This window comes from Pristiophorus japonicus, unplaced genomic scaffold (genome assembly GCF_044704955.1).
Source record: "Pristiophorus japonicus isolate sPriJap1 unplaced genomic scaffold, sPriJap1.hap1 HAP1_SCAFFOLD_334, whole genome shotgun sequence".
Taxonomy (NCBI): domain Eukaryota; kingdom Metazoa; phylum Chordata; class Chondrichthyes; family Pristiophoridae; genus Pristiophorus; species Pristiophorus japonicus.
Genome location: NW_027253150.1, coordinates 630965 through 646515, shown reverse-complemented (window position 1 = coordinate 646515; position 15551 = coordinate 630965). Strand labels below are relative to the sequence as shown.

At 43.5% G+C, this 15551-nt stretch overlaps 15 non-coding genes across 15 annotated transcripts; all 15 read right to left on the bottom strand.

The window, feature by feature from the left end:
• Positions 1-1384: 1384 nt before the first annotated feature.
• trnas-aga (transfer RNA serine (anticodon AGA)) lies at positions 1385-1466 on the bottom strand. The gene has a single exon. It is a non-coding gene; the product is annotated as a tRNA-Ser (tRNA).
• Positions 1467-1682: 216 nt separating this feature from the next.
• trnad-guc (transfer RNA aspartic acid (anticodon GUC)) lies at positions 1683-1754 on the bottom strand. Its single transcript has one exon. It is a non-coding gene; the product is annotated as a tRNA-Asp (tRNA).
• A 1580-nt stretch (positions 1755-3334) lies between these two features.
• trnas-aga (transfer RNA serine (anticodon AGA)) lies at positions 3335-3416 on the bottom strand. The gene has a single exon. It is a non-coding gene; the product is annotated as a tRNA-Ser (tRNA).
• Positions 3417-3632: 216 nt separating this feature from the next.
• Positions 3633-3704, bottom strand: trnad-guc (transfer RNA aspartic acid (anticodon GUC)). Its single transcript has one exon. It is a non-coding gene; the product is annotated as a tRNA-Asp (tRNA).
• Positions 3705-5283: 1579 nt separating this feature from the next.
• On the bottom strand, positions 5284-5365 carry trnas-aga (transfer RNA serine (anticodon AGA)). The gene has a single exon. It is a non-coding gene; the product is annotated as a tRNA-Ser (tRNA).
• A 216-nt stretch (positions 5366-5581) lies between these two features.
• trnad-guc (transfer RNA aspartic acid (anticodon GUC)) lies at positions 5582-5653 on the bottom strand. The gene has a single exon. It is a non-coding gene; the product is annotated as a tRNA-Asp (tRNA).
• Positions 5654-7234: 1581 nt separating this feature from the next.
• trnas-aga (transfer RNA serine (anticodon AGA)) lies at positions 7235-7316 on the bottom strand. The gene has a single exon. It is a non-coding gene; the product is annotated as a tRNA-Ser (tRNA).
• A 216-nt stretch (positions 7317-7532) lies between these two features.
• trnad-guc (transfer RNA aspartic acid (anticodon GUC)) lies at positions 7533-7604 on the bottom strand. Its single transcript has one exon. It is a non-coding gene; the product is annotated as a tRNA-Asp (tRNA).
• A 1580-nt stretch (positions 7605-9184) lies between these two features.
• trnas-aga (transfer RNA serine (anticodon AGA)) lies at positions 9185-9266 on the bottom strand. The gene has a single exon. It is a non-coding gene; the product is annotated as a tRNA-Ser (tRNA).
• A 1869-nt stretch (positions 9267-11135) lies between these two features.
• On the bottom strand, positions 11136-11217 carry trnas-aga (transfer RNA serine (anticodon AGA)). The gene has a single exon. It is a non-coding gene; the product is annotated as a tRNA-Ser (tRNA).
• Positions 11218-11433: 216 nt separating this feature from the next.
• On the bottom strand, positions 11434-11505 carry trnad-guc (transfer RNA aspartic acid (anticodon GUC)). Its single transcript has one exon. It is a non-coding gene; the product is annotated as a tRNA-Asp (tRNA).
• Positions 11506-13086: 1581 nt separating this feature from the next.
• trnas-aga (transfer RNA serine (anticodon AGA)) lies at positions 13087-13168 on the bottom strand. Its single transcript has one exon. It is a non-coding gene; the product is annotated as a tRNA-Ser (tRNA).
• Positions 13169-13384: 216 nt separating this feature from the next.
• Positions 13385-13456, bottom strand: trnad-guc (transfer RNA aspartic acid (anticodon GUC)). Its single transcript has one exon. It is a non-coding gene; the product is annotated as a tRNA-Asp (tRNA).
• A 1581-nt stretch (positions 13457-15037) lies between these two features.
• Positions 15038-15119, bottom strand: trnas-aga (transfer RNA serine (anticodon AGA)). The gene has a single exon. It is a non-coding gene; the product is annotated as a tRNA-Ser (tRNA).
• A 216-nt stretch (positions 15120-15335) lies between these two features.
• On the bottom strand, positions 15336-15407 carry trnad-guc (transfer RNA aspartic acid (anticodon GUC)). The gene has a single exon. It is a non-coding gene; the product is annotated as a tRNA-Asp (tRNA).
• Positions 15408-15551: the final 144 nt, after the last annotated feature.

Here is a 15551-nt window from a genome sequence, read left to right as displayed (position 1 = left end):
ACATACAGAGACAGAGATTTGTGTGTTTGATCTATTAAGAGAGAAAGGGAAAGAGTGAGAGAAAGACAATGATAAAGACAGTGACAAGGAGAGAGACAGATAGAGAGAAAGAGATAGAGACTAAAACAGAAAATGATGGAAATACTTCTCAGTTTAGAGGCAGGGACTTACAGAGACAGGCAAAGAAATGGACAGACCGAAATGATGGGAAAGAGAGAACCAGTCAGACAAAGAATCTGAGAGAATCCCATTGGAACAGACGTGGGCACCGTGAGAAAGAGACAGATTGAGAGACTGAGACAAACGGAGAAACAGGGACAGACAGAGTGAGTCAGACTGAGAGAGACAAAGACTCAGACATACAAACACATACACAGCTCTGTGGAGAGAGAGAGAGAGGCAGAGACCGAGCAACACAGATACATTTCACAATTTCATTTCATTATCGATTCAGAGTGACACATAGTTACAGAAAATTGTTGATTCAACCGATGAAAATCGGACATCACTGATCAGAATGGGAGGAAATCTGTGTTAAAATAAATAGAAACCAGGAGTGGGGAAGAACCCACGGTGGAAAACCCTTTGAAGTTTAAGGCCAACGACATAACCACTCGGTTATCCTGGCCCTGTGAGAGCTTGGATTCTGTTTCTGTGACAAACTGGGCTTCAACCCCAACCCCACATACAAACACATGCACATAGTCTTTTAGTGAGCATTTACGAACATTTTGAGGAATATTGACACGGGGGCAACTCTCCTACTCTGTTTCGAGTAATGCTCTGGGACCTTTCATATCCACCCGAGGGTGCAGACGGAGCTTCAATTTAACATTTCATCCGAAAGTCAACAGCTTCAACATTGCAAAATTCCCCAAGTGCTGCACTTGAGTGTTAGCCAAGATGATATGCTCAAGTCCAAGGAGTGCGACTTGAACACACAAACTCCTGATTCCGTCGAGAATGCTGCCACTGAACCAAAGCCGATACAAAAGTTCACAACCGTATTATTTTCCCCAAGTCTTTTTTATAAGTTCCAGGACATACCAAATTCATGGTGATGATTTCCACAGACAGTTGCACATACACAGAGACAAAAATAGAGATAGACAGACACAGAGACACAAATAACCAAAAATTTACACGCACCAACGGGAATGCACAGCTGCCTTAGACATCTCGAGGGATAGACAGGCTGAATCAGTATCGCAACTTTGACTGATTGTTGCGATTTTTTAATCGGATGTATCGTGAATATTGCAGATTAATAAAAATGAGAACAAATGTCAGTGTTGAAAGGTGTGGGACGTTATTCCAATTATCACATGATCAGTTTGGTAGAGAACTGGTTAAATTGTGAAATGGAACGAAAAATGCTGCGAATCGTAGTCGGCAGGATTCGAACCTGCGCGGGAAAATCCAAATGGATTTCTAGTCCATCGCCTTAACCACTCGGCCACGACTACTGTGTCGCTGGCTTTTTAAACGTTACTCAGAAAAAACTCAGTCATCCATCTCTGTGCAGCAGACGACCAAAGAATCCTGAAAAAGTCTCCGTTTGCTAAAAATCTGGAAGAGGCAAACTCCTCCACATGTATTTTCACAGTTCGATTTCGCTCTGGAATTTTTAAAATGTATCTACCAAGAAACAGAAGTAAAAATCAACATTTTGAAACATCTGCCTCCCCGTCGGGGAATTGAACCCCGGTCTCCCGCGTGACAGGCGGGGATACTCAGCACTATACTAACGAGGAACTGACGGATGCTGCTCTGTCGGAGCAGGAATCGAGCTGTGAACAGAACTGGACACCATGAGAAGTCGACAGACACATTGAGAGACAGATACAAACCGACAAACAGGGAGAGACAGACACCGAGATAGAGACAACGAGAGACAGAAAGTGTGAGACTGAGAAGGAGAGGCAGATTGGGTGAGAAAAAGACTCAAACACATACAGAGACAGAGATTTGTGTGTTTGATCTATTAAGAGAGAAAGGGAAAGAGTGAGAGAAAGACAATGATAAAGACAGTGACAAGGAGAGAGACAGATAGAGAGAAAGAGATAGAGACTAAAACAGAAAATGATGGAAATACTTCTCAGGTTAGAGGCAGGGACTAACAGAGACAGGCAAAGAAATGGACAGACCGAAATGATGGGAAAGAGAGAGCCAGTCAGACAAAGAATCTGAGAGAATCCCATTGGAACAGACGTGGGCACCGTGAGAAAGAGACAGATTGAGAGACTGAGACAAACGGAGAAACAGGGACAGACAGAGTGAGTCAGACTGAGAGAGACAAAGACTCAGACATACAAACACATACACAGCTCTGTGTAGAGAGAGAGAGAGGCAGAGACCGAGCGACAGAGATACATTTCACAATTTCATTTCATTATCGGTTCAGAGTGACACATAGTTACAGAAAATTGTTGATTCAACCGATGAAAATCGGACATCACTGATCAGAATGGGAGGAAATTTGTGTTAAAATAAATACAAACCAGGAGTGGGGAAGAACCCACGGTGGAAAACCCTTTGAAGTTTAAGGCCAACGACATAACCACTCGGTTATCCTGGCCCTGTGAGAGTTTGGATTCTGTCTCTGTGACAAACTGGGCTTCAACCCCAACCCCACATACAAACAAATGCACATAGTCTTTTAGTGAGCATTTACGAACATTTTGAGGAATATTGACACGGGGGCAACTCTCCTACTCTGTTTTGAGTAATGCACTGGGAACTTTCATATCCACCCGAGGGTGCAGACGGAGCTTCAATTTAACATTTCATCCGAAAGTCAACAGCTTCAACATTGCAAAATTCCCCAAGTGCTGCACTTGAGTGTTAGCCAAGATGATATGCTCAAGTCCAAGGAGTGCGACTTGAACACACAAACTCCTGATTCAGTCGAGAATGCTGCCACTGAACCAAAGCCGATACAAAAGTTCACAACCGTATTATTTTCCCCAAGTCTTTTTTATAAGTTCCAGGACATACCAAATTCATGGTGATGATTTCCACAGACAGTTGCACATACACAGAGACAAAAATAGAGATAGACAGACACAGAGACACATATAACCAAAAATTTACACGCACCAACGGGCATGCACAGATGCCTTAGACATCTCGAGGGATAGACAGGCTGAATCACTGTCGCAACTTTGACTGATTGTTGCGATTTTTTAAACGGATGTATCGTGAATATTGCAGATTAATAAAAATGAGAACAAATGTCAGTGTTGAAAGTTGTGGGACGTTATTCCAATTATCACATGATCAGTTTGTTCGAGAACTGGTTCAATTGTGAAATGGAATGAAAAATGCTGAGAATCGTAGTCGGCAGGATTCGAACCTGCGCGGGAAAATCCCAATGGATTTCTAGTCCATCGCCTTAACCACTCGGCCACGACTACTGTGTCGCTGGCTTTTTAAACGTTACTCAGAAAAAACTCAGTCATCCATCTCTGTGCAGCAGATGGCCAAAGAATCCTGAAAAAGTCTCCGTTTGCTAAAAATCTGGAAGAGGCAAACTCCTCTACCTGTAGTTTCACAGTTCGATTTCGCTCTGGAATTTTTAATATGTATCCACCAAGAAACAGAAGTAAAAATCAACATTTTGAAACATCTGCCTCCCCGTCGGGGAATTGAACCCCGGTCTCCCGCGTGACAGGCGGGCATACTCACCACTACACTAACGAGGAACTGACGGATAGCTGCTCTGTCGGAGCAGGAATCGAGCTGTGAACAGAACTGGACACCATGAGAAGTCGACAGACACATTGAGAGACAGAGACAAACCGACAAACAGGGAGAGACAGACACCGTGATAGAGACAACGAGAGACAGAAAGTGTGAGACTGAGAAGGAGAGGCAGATTGGGTGAGAAAAAGACTCAAACACATACAGAGACAGAGATTTGTGTGTTTGATCTATTAAGAGAGAAAGGGAAAGAGTGAGAGAAAGACAATGATAAAGACAGTGACAAGGAGAGAGACAGATAGAGAGAAAGAGATAGAGACTAAAACAGAAAATGATGGAAATACTTTTCAGGTTAGAGGCAGGGACTAACAGAGACAGGCAAAGAAATGGACAGACCGAAATGATGGGAAAGAGAGAGCCAGTCAGACAAACAATCTGAGAGAATCCCATTGGAACAGACGTGGGCACCGTGAGAAAGAGACAGATTGAGAGACTGAGACAAACGGAGAAACAGGGACAGACAGAGTGAGTCAGACTGAGAGAGACAAAGACTCAGACATACAAACACATACACAGCTCTGTGTAGAGAGAGAGAGAGGCAGAGACCGAGCGACAGAGATACATTTCACAATTTCATTTCATTATCGGTTCAGAGTGACACATAGTTACAGAAAATTGTTGATTCAACCGATGAAAATCGGACATCACTGATCAGAATGGGAGGAAATTTGTGTTAAAATAAATACAAACCAGGAGTGGGGAAGAACCCACGGTGGAAACCCTTTGAAGTTAAGGCCAACGACATAACCACTCGGTTATCCTGGCCCTGTGAGAGTTTGGATTCTGTCTCTGTGACAAACTGGGCTTCAACCCCAACCCCACATACAAACAAATGCACATAGTCTTTTAGTGAGCATTTACGAACATTTTGAGGAATATTGACACGAGGGCAACTCTCCTACTCTGTTTTGAGTAATGCACTGGGAACTTTCATATCCACCCGAGGGTGCAGACGGAGCTTCAATTTAACATTTCATCCGAAAGTCAACAGCTTCAACATTGCAAAATTCCCCAAGTGCTGCACTTGAGTGTTAGCCAAGATGATATGCTCAAGTCCAAGGAGTGCGACTTGAACACACAAACTCCTGATTCAGTCGAGAATGCTGCCACTGAACCAAAGCCGATACAAAAGTTCACAACCGTATTATTTTCCCCAAGTCTTTTTTATAAGTTCCAGGACATACCAAATTCATGGTGATGATTTCCACAGACAGTTGCACATACACAGAGACAAAAATAGAGATAGACAGACACAGAGACACATATAACCAAAAATTTACACGCACCAACGGGCATGCACAGATGCCTTAGACATCTCGAGGGATAGACAGGCTGAATCACTGTCGCAACTTTGACTGATTGTTGCGATTTTTTAAACGGATGTATCGTGAATATTGCAGATTAATAAAAATGAGAACAAATGTCAGTGTTGAAAGTTGTGGGACGTTATTCCAATTATCACATGATCAGTTTGTTCGAGAACTGGTTCAATTGTGAAATGGAATGAAAAATGCTGAGAATCGTAGTCGGCAGGATTCGAACCTGCGCGGGAAAATCCCAATGGATTTCTAGTCCATCGCCTTAACCACTCGGCCACGACTACTGTGTCGCTGGCTTTTTAAACGTTACTCAGAAAAAACTCAGTCATCCATCTCTGTGCAGCAGATGGCCAAAGAATCCTGAAAAAGTCTCCGTTTGCTAAAAATCTGGAAGAGGCAAACTCCTCTACCTGTAGTTTCACAGTTCGATTTCGCTCTGGAATTTTTAATATGTATCCACCAAGAAACAGAAGTAAAAATCAACTTTTTGAAACATCTGCCTCCCCGTCGGGGAATTGAACCCCGGTGTCCCGCGTGACAGGCGGGCATACTCACCACTACACTAACGAGGAACTGACGGATAGCTGCTCTGTCGGAGCAGGAATCGAGCTGTGAACAGAACTGGACACCATGAGAAGTCGACAGACACATTGAGAGACAGAGACAAACCGACAAACAGGGAGAGACAGACACCGTGATAGAGACAATGAGAGACAGAAAGTGTGAGACTGAGAAGGAGAGGCAGATTGGGTGAGAAAAAGACTCAAACACATACAGAGACAGAGATTTGTGTGTTTGATCTATTAAGAGAGAAAGGGAAAGAGTGAGAGAAAGACAATGATAAAGACAGTGACAAGGAGAGAGACAGATAGAGAGAAAGAGATAGAGACTAAAACAGAAAATGATGGAAATACTTCTCAGGTTAGAGGCAGGGACTAACAGAGACAGGCAAAGAAATGGACAGACCGAAATGATGGGAAAGAGAGAGCCAGTCAGACAAAGAATCTGAGAGAATCCCATTGGAACAGACGTGGGCACCGTGAGAAAGAGACAGATTGAGAGACTGAGACAAACGGAGAAACAGGGACAGACAGAGTGAGTCAGACTGAGAGAGACAAAGACTCAGACATACAAACACATACACAGCTCTGTGGAGAGAGAGAGAGAGGCAGAGACCGAGCAACACAGATACATTTCACAATTTCATTTCATTATCGGTTCAGAGTGACACATAGTTACAGAAAATTGTTGATTCAACAGATGAAAATCGGACATCACTGATCAGAATGGGAGGAAATCTGTGTTAAAATAAATAGAAACCAGGAGTGGGGAAGAACCCACGGTGGAAAACCCTTTGAAGTTTAAGGCCAACGACATAACCACTCGGTTATCCTGGCCCTGTGAGAGCTTGGATTCTGTTTCTGTGACAAACTGGGCTTCAACCCCAACCCCACATACAAACACATGCACATAGTCTTTTAGTGAGCATTTACGAACATTTTGAGGAATATTGACACGGGGGCAGCTCTCCTACTCTGTTTCGAGTAATGCTCTGGGACCTTTCATATCCACACGAGGGTGCAGACGGAACTTCAATTTAACATTTCATCCGAAAGTCAACAGCTTCAACATTGCAAAATTCCCCAAGTGCTGCACTTGAGTGTTAGCCAAGATGATATGCTCAAGTCCAAGGAGTGCGACTTGAAGACACAAACTCCTGATTCAGTCGAGAATGCTGCCACTGAACCGAAGCCGATACAAAAGTTCACAACCGTATTATTTTCCCCAAGACTTTTTTATAAGTTCCAGGACATACCAAATTCATGGTGATTATTTTCACAGACAGTTGCACATACACAGAGACAAAAATAGAGATAGACAGACACAGAGACACACATAACCAAAAATTTACACGCACCAACAGGCATGCACAGCTGCCTTAGACATCTCGAGGGATAGACAGGCTGAATCAGTGTCGCAACTTTGACTGATTGTTGCGATTTTTTAATCGGATGTATCGTGAATATTGCAGATTAATAAAAATGAGAACAAATGTCAGTGTTGAAAGGTGTGGGACGTTATTCCAATTATCACATGATCAGTTTGGTAGAGAACTGGTTAAATTGTGAAATGGAACGAAAAATGCTGCGAATCGTAGTCGGCAGGATTCGAACCTGCGCGGGAAAATCCCAATGGATTTCTAGTCCATCGCCTTAACCACTCGGCCACGACTACTGTGTCGCTGGCTTTTTAAACGTTACTCAGAAAAAACTCAGTCATCCATCTCTGTGCAGCAGACGGCCAAAGAATCCTGAAAAAGTCTCCGTTTGCAAAAAATCTGGAAGAGGCAAACTCCTCCACATGTATTTTCACAGTTCGATTTCGCTCTGGAATTTTTAATATGTATCTACCAAGAAACAGAAGTAAAAATCAACATTTTGAAACATCTGCCTCCCCGTCGGGGAATTGAACCCCGGTCTCCCGCGTGACAGGCGTGGATACTTACCACTATACTAACGAGGAACTGACGGATAGCTGCTCTGTCGGAGCAGGAATCGAGCTGTGAACAGAACTGGACACCATGAGAAGTCGACAGACACATTGAGAGACAGATACAAACCGACAAACAGGGAGAGACAGACACCGAGATAGAGACAACGAGAGACAGAAAGTGTGAGACTGAGAAGGAGAGGCAGATTGGGTGAGAAAAAGACTCAAACACATACAGAGACAGAGATTTGTGTGTTTGATCTATTAAGAGAGAAAGGGAAAGAGTGAGAGAAAGACAATGATAAAGACAGTGACAAGGAGAGAGACAGATAGAGAGAAAAAGATAGAGACTAAAACAGAAAATGATGGAAATACTTCTCAGGTTAGAGGCAGGGACTAACAGAGACAGGCAAAGAAATGGACAGACCGAAATGATGGGAAAGAGAGAGCCAGTCAGACAAAGAATCTGAGAGAATCGCATTGGAACAAACGTGGGCACCGTGAGAAAGAGACAGATTGAGAGACTGAGACAAACGGAGAAACAGGGACAGACAGAGTGAGTCAGACTGAGAGAGACAAAGACTCAGACATACAAACACATACACAGCTCTGTGTAGAGAGAGAGAGAGGCAGAGACCGAGCGACAGAGATACATTTCACAATTTCATTTCCTTATCGGTTCAGAGTGACACATAGTTACAGAAAATTGTTGATTCAACCGATGAAAATCGGACATCACTGATCAGAATGGGAGGAAATTTGTGTTAAAATAAATACAAACCAGGAGTGGGGAAGAACCCACGGTGGAAAACCCTTTGAAGTTAAGGCCAACGACATAACCACTCGGTTATCCTGGCCCTGTGAGAGTTTGGATTCTGTCTCTGTGACAAACTGGGCTTCAACCCCAACCCCACATACAAACAAATGCACATAGTCTTTTAGTGAGCATTTACGAACATTTTGAGGAATATTGACACGAGGGCAACTCTCCTACTCTGTTTTGAGTAATGCACTGGGAACTTTCATATCCACCCGAGGGTGCAGACGGAGCTTCAATTTAACATTTCATCCGAAAGTCAACAGCTTCAACATTGCAAAATTCCCCAAGTGCTGCACTTGAGTGTTAGCCAAGATGATATGCTCAAGTCTCAGGAGTGCGACTTGAACACACAAACTCCTGATTCAGTCGAGAATGCTGCCACTGAACCAAAGCCGATACAAAAGTTCACAACCGTATTATTTTCCCCAAGTCTTTTTTATAAGTTCCAGGACATACCAAATTCATGGTGATGATTTCCACAGACAGTTGCACATACACAGAGACAAAAATAGAGATAGACAGACACAGAGACACATATAACCAAAAATTTACACGCACCAACGGGCATGCACAGATGCCTTAGACATCTCGAGGGATAGACAGGCTGAATCACTGTCGCAACTTTGAATGATTGTTGCGATTTTTTAAACGGATGTATCGTGAATATTGCAGATTAATAAAAATGAGAACAAATGTCAGTGTTGAAAGGTGTGGGACGTTATTCCAATTATCACATGATCAGTTTGTTCGAGAACTGGTTAAATTGTGAAATGGAATGAAAAATGCTGAGAATCGTAGTCGGCAGGATTCGAACCTGCGCGGGAAAATCCCAATGGATTTCTAGTCCATCGCCTTAACCACTCGGCCACGACTACTGTGTCGCTGGCTTTTTAAACGTTACTCAGAAAAAACTCAGTCATCCATCTCTGTGCAGCAGATGGCCAAAGAATCCTGAAAAAGTCTCCGTTTGCTAAAAATCTGGAAGAGGCAAACTCCTCTACCTGTAGTTTCACAGTTCGATTTCGCTCTGGAATTTTTAATATGTATCTACCAAGAAACAGAAGTAAAAATCAACATTTTGAAACATCTGCCTCCCCGTCGGGGAATTGAACCCCGGTCTCCCGCGTGACAGGCGGGGATACTCACCACTACACTCACGAGGAACTGACGGATAGCTGCTCTGTCGGAGCAGGAATCGAGCTGTGAACAGAACTGGACACCATGAGAAGTCGACAGACACATTGAGAGACAGAGACAAACCGACAAACAGGGAGAGACAGACACCGAGATAGAGACAATGAGAGACAGAAAGTGTGAGACTGAGAAGGAGAGGCAGATTGGGTGAGAAAAAGACTCAAACACATACAGAGACAGAGATTTGTGTGTTTGATCTATTAAGAGAGAAAGGGAAAGAGTGAGAGAAAGACAATGATAAAGACAGTGACAAGGAGAGAGACAGATAGAGAGAAAGAGATAGAGACTAAAACAGAAAATGATGGAAATACTTCTCAGGTTAGAGGCAGGGACTAACAGAGACAGGCAAAGAAATGGACAGACCGAAATGATGGGAAAGAGAGAGCCAGTCAGACAAAGAATCTGAGAGAATCCCATTGGAACAGACGTGGGCACCGTGAGAAAGAGACAGATTGAGAGACTGAGACAAACGGAGAAACAGGGACAGACAGAGTGAGTCAGACTGAGAGAGACAAAGACTCAGACATACAAACACATACACAGCTCTGTGGAGAGAGAGAGAGAGGCAGAGACCGAGCAACACAGATACATTTCACAATTTCATTTCATTATCGATTCAGAGTGACACATAGTTACAGAAAATTGTTGATTCAACCGATGAAAATCGGACATCACTGATCAGAATGGGAGCAAATCTGTGTTAAACTAAATAGAAACCAGGAGTGGGGAAGAACCCACGGTGGAAAACCCTTTGAAGTTTAAGGCCAACGACATAACCACTCGGTTATCCTGGCCCTGTGAGAGCTTGGATTCTGTTTCTGTGACAAACTGGGCTTCAACCCCAACCCCACATACAAACACATGCACATAGTCTTTTAGTGAGCATTTACGAACATTTTGAGGAATATTGACACGGGGGCAACTCTCCTACTCTGTTTCGAGTAATGCTCTGGGACCTTTCATATCCACCCGAGGGTGCAGACGGAGCTTCAATTTAACATTTCATCCGAAAGTCAACAGCTTCAACATTGCAAAATTCCCCAAGTGCTGCACTTGAGTGTTAGCCAAGATGATATGCTCAAGTCCAAGGAGTGCGACTTGAACACACAAACTCCTGATTCCGTCGAGAATGCTGCCACTGAACCAAAGCCGATACAAAAGTTCACAACCGTATTATTTTCCCCAAGTCTTTTTTATAAGTTCCAGGACATACCAAATTCATGGTGATGATTTCCACAGACAGTTGCACATACACAGAGACAAAAATAGAGATAGACAGACACAGAGACACAAATAACCAAAAATTTACACGCACCAACGGGAATGCACAGCTGCCTTAGACATCTCGAGGGATAGACAGGCTGAATCAGTATCGCAACTTTGACTGATTGTTGCGATTTTTTAATCGGATGTATCGTGAATATTGCAGATTAATAAAAATGAGAACAAATGTCAGTGTTGAAAGGTGTGGGACGTTATTCCAATTATCACATGATCAGTTTGGTAGAGAACTGGTTAAATTGTGAAATGGAACGAAAAATGCTGCGAATCGTAGTCGGCAGGATTCGAACCTGCGCGGGAAAATCCCAATGGATTTCTAGTCCATCGCCTTAACCACTCGGCCACGACTACTGTGTCGCTGGCTTTTTAAACGTTACTCAGAAAAAACTCAGTCATCCATCTCTGTGCAGCAGACGGCCAAAGAATCCTGAAAAAGTCTCCGTTTGCTAAAAATCTGGAAGAGGCAAACTCCTCCACATGTATTTTCACAGTTCGATTTCGCTCTGGAATTTTTAATATGTATCTACCAAGAAACAGAAGTAAAAATCAACATTTTGAAACATCTGCCTCCCCGTCGGGGAATTGAACCCCGGTCTCCCGCGTGACAGGCGGGGATACTTACCACTATACTAACGAGGAACTGACGGCTAGCTGCTTTGTCGGAGCAGGAATCGAGCTGTGAACAGAACTGGACACCATGAGAAGTCGACAGACACATTGAGAGACAGATACAAACCAACAAACAGGGAGAGACAGACACCGAGATAGAGACAACGAGAGACAGAAAGTGTGAGACTGAGAAGGAGAGGCAGATTGGGTGAGAAAAAGACTCAAACACATACAGAGACAGAGATTTGTGTGTTTGATCTATTAAGAGAGAAAGGGAAAGAGTGAGAGAAAGACAATGATAAAGACAGTGACAAGGAGAGAGACAGATAGAGAGAAAGAGATAGAGACTAAAACAGAAAATGATGGAAATACTTCTCAGGTTAGAGGCAGGGACTAACAGAGACAGGCAAAGAAATGGACAGACCGAAATGATGGGAAAGAGAGAGCCAGTCAGACATAGAATCTGAGAGAATCCCATTGGAACAGACGTGGGCACCGTGAGAAAGAGACAGATTGAGAGACTGAGACAAACGGAGAAACAGGGACAGACAGAGTGAGTCAGACTGAGAGAGACAAAGACTCAGACATACAAACACATACACAGCTCTGTGGAGAGAGAGAGAGAGGCAGAGACCGAGCAACACAGATACATTTCACAATTTCATTTCATTATCGGTTCAGAGTGACACATAGTTACAGAAAATTGTTGATTCAACCGATGAAAATCGGACATCACTGATCAGAATGGGAGGAAATCTGTGTTAAAATAAATAGAAACCAGGAGTGGGGAAGAACCCACGGTGGAAAACCCTTTGAAGTTTAAGGCCAACGACATAACCACTCGGTTATCCTGGCCCTGTGAGAGCTTGGATTCTGTTTCTGTGACAAACTGGGCTTCAACCCCAACCCCACATACAAACACATGCACATAGTCTTTTAGTGAGCATTTACGAACATTTTGAGAAATATTGACACGGGGGCAACTCTCCTACTCTGTTTCGAGTAATGCTCTGGGACCTTTCATATCCACCCGAGGGTGCAGACGGAGCTTCAATTTAACATTTCATCCGAAAGTCAACAACTTCAACATTGCAAAATTGCCCAAGTGCTGCACTTGAGTGTTAGCCAAGATGGTATGCTCAAGTCCAAGGAGTGCGACTTGAGCACACAATCTCCTGATTCAGTCGAGAATGCTGCCACTGAACCAAAGCCGATACAAAAGTTCACAACCGTATTATTTTCCCCAAGTCTTTTTTATAAGTTCCAGGACATACCAAATTCATGGTGATGATTTCCACAGACAGTTGCACATACACAGAGACAAAAATAGAGATAGACAGACACAGAGACACACATAACCAAAAATTTACACGCACCAACGGGCATGCACAGCTGCCTTAGACATCTCGAGGGATAGACAGGCTGAATCAGTGTCGCAACTTTGACTGATTGTTGCGATTTTTTAATCGGATGTATCGTGAATATTGCAGATTAATAAAAATGAGAACAAATGTCAGTGTTGAAAGGTGTGGGACGTTATTCCAATTATCACATGATCAGTTTGGTAGAGAACTGGTTAAATTGTGAAATGGAACGAAAAATGCTGCGAATCGTAGTCGGCAGGATTCGAACCTGCGCGGGAAAATCCCAATGGATTTCTAGTCCATCGCCTTAACCACTCGGCCACGACTACTGTGTCGCTGGCTTTTTAAACGTTACTCAGAAAAAACTCAGTCATCCATCTCTGTGCAGCAGACGGCCAAAGAATCCTGAAAAAGTCTCCGTTTGCAAAAAATCTGGAAGAAGCAAACTCCTCCACATGTATTTTCACAGTTCGATTTCGCTCTGGAATTTTTAATATGTATCTACCAAGAAACAGAAGTAAAAATCAACATTTTGAAACATCTGCCTCCCCGTCGGGGAATTGAACACCGGTCTCCCGCGTGACAGGCGGGGATACTCACCACTATACTAACGAGGAACTGACGGATAGCTCCTCTGTCGGAGCAGGAATCGAGCTGTGAACAGAACTGGACACCATGAGAAGTCGACAGACACATTGAGAGACAGAGACAAGCCGACAAACAGGGAGAGACATACACCGAGATAGAGACAACGAGAGACAGAAAGTGTGAGACTGAGAAGGAGAGGCAGATTGGGTGAGAAAAAGACTCAAACACATACAGAGACAGAGATTTGTGTGTTTGATCTATTAAGAAAGAAAGCGAAAGAGTGAGAGAAAGACAATGATAAAGACAGTGACAAGGAGAGAGACAGATAGAGAGAAAGAGATAGAGACTAAAACAGAAAATGATGGAAATACTTCTCAGGTTAGAGGCAGGGACTAACAGAGACAGGCAAAGAAATGGACAGACCGAAATGATGGGAAAGAGAGAGCCAGTCAGACAAAGAATCTGAGAGAATCCCATTGGAACAGACGTGGGCACCGTGAGAAAGAGACAGATTGAGAGACTGAGACAAACGGAGAAACAGGGACAGACAGAGTGAATCAGACTGAGAGAGACAAAGACTCAGACATACAAACATATACACAGCTCTGTGGAGAGAGAGAGAGAGGCAGAGACCGAGCGACACAGATACATTTCACAATTTCATTTCATTATCGGTTCAGAGTGACACATAGTTACAGAAAATTGTTGATTCAACCGATGAAAATCGGACATCACTGATCAGAATGGGAGGAAATCTGTGTTAAAATAAATAGAAACCAGGAGTGGGGAAGAACCCACGGTGGAAAACCCTTTGAAGTTTAAGGCCAACGACATAACCACTCGGTTATCCTGGCCCTGTGAGAGCTTGGATTCTGTCTCTGTGATAAACTGGGCTTCAACACCAACCCCACATACAAACACATGCACATAGTCTTTTAGTGAGCATTTACGAACATTTTGAGGAATATTGACACGGGGGCAACTCTCCTACTCTGTTTCGAGTAATGCTCTGGGACCTTTCATATCCAGCCGAGGGTGCAGACGGAGCTTCAATTTAACATTTCATCCGAAAGTCAACAGCTTCAACATTGCAAAATTCCCCAAGTGCTGCACTTGAGTGTTAGCCAAGATGATATGCTCAAGTCCAAGGAGTGCGACTTGAAGACACAAACTCCTGATTCAGTCGAGAATGCTGCCACTGAACCAAAGCCGATACAAAAGTTCACAACCGTATTATTTTCCCCAAGTCTTTTTTATAAGTTCCAGGACATACCAAATTCATGGTGATGATTTCCACAGACAGTTGCACATACACAGAGACAAAAATAGAGCTAGACAGACACAGAGACACAGATAACCAAAAATTTACACGCACCAACGGGCATGCACAGCTGCCTTAGACATCTCGAGGGATAGACAGGCTGAATCACTGTCGCAACTATGACTGATTGTTGCGATTTTTTAATCGGATGTATCGTGAATATTGCAGATTAATAAAAATGAGAACAAATGTCAGTGTTGAAAGGTGTGGGACGTTATTCCAATTATCACATGATCAGTTTGGTAGCGAACTGGTTAAATCGTGAAATGGAATGAAAAATGCTGAGAATCGTAGTCGGCAGGATTCGAACCTACGCGGGAAAATCCCAATGGATTTCTAGTCCATCGCCTTAACCACTCGGCCACGACTACTGTGTCGCTGGCTTTTTAAACGTTACTCAGAAAAAACTCAGTCATCCATCTCTGTGCAGCAGACGGCCAAAGAATCCTGAAAAAGTCTCCGTTTGCAAAAAATCTGGAAGAGGCAAACTCCTCCACATGTATTTTCACAGTTCGATTTCGCTCTGGAATTTTTAATATGTATCTGCCAAGAAACAGAAGTAAAAATTAACATTTTGAAACATCTGCCTCCCCGTCGGGGAATTGAACCCCGGTCTCCCGCGTGACAGGCGGGGATACTCACCACTATACTAACGAGGAACTGACGGATAGCTGCTCTGTCGGAGCAGGAATCGAGCTGTGAACAGAACTGGACACCATGAGAAGTCGACAGACACATTGAGAGACAGATACAAACCGACAAACAGGGAGAGACAGACACCGAGATAGAGACAACGAGAGACA